At 37.9% G+C, this 2,045-nt stretch overlaps 1 pseudogene; it reads right to left on the bottom strand.

Moving 5' to 3' along the window:
• Positions 1–870: 870 nt before the first annotated feature.
• On the bottom strand, positions 871–1,832 carry LOC124244563 (olfactory receptor 2T4-like; annotated as a pseudogene).
• Positions 1,833–2,045: the final 213 nt, after the last annotated feature.

Genomic DNA, 2,045 nt, shown 5'->3' with positions numbered 1-2,045 from the left:
TAATATGCATAAGAAATATTTATTTCATAATTGAATAAATAAATCAGTTTGAATATTTGATATCCTCTCTCTCTTTCTTTGTATGATAAATTAGCATACTTCAAATTCAACTCAGATATTACCTTATGCAAAAAACCTTTCTTAAATTTTCCTTCCACTCCAAGTTTATGTTTTTCCCACAGTCCCAAATACAATTCTGGATCTTAAACCTACTGTTTGGTGGGGACTATTCACCACCACTGGAAGCCTTCAGGGGTGGATAATGTGGAACAATGTAGCCTAAACAAGGTGGGCACATAACAGATCGCCTCTGTAATAATTAGCCATGTTGAAATGATCATATTTTCCAAGATGTTATGGCACTTCCATTGCGACCAAACAAAATACAAGCTAAAAAAGGAGGGAGGATTGATATTTTAATAATTTTATAGAATAATTTTACATTTACAGAAAAGTAGCATGAATAATAAAGGTACAAACTACAGCCACATACCCTTTACTCAGACTCGCTAATTGTTAACATTGTACCTCTTTTGTTTCATCACTTGTCTCTCTCTTTCCATGTCTCTCTTTTAAGTCAATTTTATAGTATCTTGTGACCTTTTTGTTCTACATACCTTTGTTATGTATTTCTCTCAACTTCAGTAAATGAAACATCAATACAATTACATTACAATCAGATTGTACAATACACTTTGGACAGAGAAGGATTAGAAAATTGAAAAGTTTTCCAGTATAGGGAAGAAATTATTAAAAGTATGAAAATGAGGTGATACATCAGGGTAAGAAAGTCTAAGGAATAGTCTTGGCATAAAATTCTAAACTTATGATGTGTAGAGAGAAGGAAAAACACGTTAATATCAAAGTTTTTTAGTTTATAGTTTTTTGAAAGACAAGTTCACATAACATTTTCTTCAGATGCAGTATGACATCTTTATTCCTTAGACTGACACTTAGATTAAAGGGTTTAGCACAGGAATTGAGTAGGGTGTAAAAGATAGATGCCATCATATCCTTATCAGGGGTGTGGTAAGAGTTGGGGAGCATGTAAGTGTAAACAGCAGACCCATAGAGGAAGATGACCATGGACATATGGGAGGAAAAACCGGCAAAAGCCTTCTTCTAGCCCTCTGCTGAGTTCATCCTGTGGATGGTAAGGAGGATAAAGTAGTAACAGCCTGAAATGACTGTCACCAGAATGAGGAGCATAGAGTCACAGCACAGGTACATGAAAATCTCATATAGAGAAATGTCCAGGCAGGAGAGCTTCAATACAGCAGAAACTTTACAGAAGAAATGATGCATCTCTCAGGATCTGCAGGAGGAGAAAATCAAGGCGATGGTAGTGAACAAGAAGCCATCCACTGAGCCCAGAAACCAGGAGCCAGATACCAGGAGGAGACACACCCTATGGTTCATGAAGACAGGGTAAAAGAGGGGATGCTAGATGGGCATGTAGGAGTCATAAACCATGGAGGCTAGAAGTAAAAATTCTGAATCTGCTAGTGTTTCATAGAGGAACACCTGCATCTCAGATTCGGGGGCTGAGATCTCATTCACACCCATGACCTAGTTGATGAGCATCTTGTGCACAGTGACAGAAATGTACATCATTTCCATGAAAGACAATTGGCTGCTGACAAAGTGTATGTGGTGTGCAGGTAGGCATGAGAGTGTATCAGAAGCATCAGAACTGTTTCCAGACAAAATCATCAGGAAAACCATAAAAATGACCATACAGAGGAGAGTTGGCTTTTGGATTGACTGAAGATTCCCACCAGGATGAAATCTGAGTGTCCAGTGTCATTGACCACCCATGTTGTGTTTTCCATGAGGTTTCCCCCACGCCACCCAAGAGAGCTTTGGGCTTAATGGGTCACTCATGGGATTTAAACACCTGAAATGGATAAACGAATGTTTACTGAGAAAGTGTGTGTGAGTGTTTGTGTGCTTGTGTACACCAACTTTATTTTGCTAACCAGAGGAAGTCCCATAGACCTGTGTATTTGGGGATTACAAATTACTTATTATTTAATCAATTTAAT

Source organism: Equus quagga, chromosome 9, assembly GCF_021613505.1.
Source record: "Equus quagga isolate Etosha38 chromosome 9, UCLA_HA_Equagga_1.0, whole genome shotgun sequence".
Classification (NCBI taxonomy): domain Eukaryota; kingdom Metazoa; phylum Chordata; class Mammalia; order Perissodactyla; family Equidae; genus Equus; species Equus quagga.
Note: the sequence above shows the minus strand (reverse complement) of the source record. Positions and strands in the feature narration are given on the sequence as shown.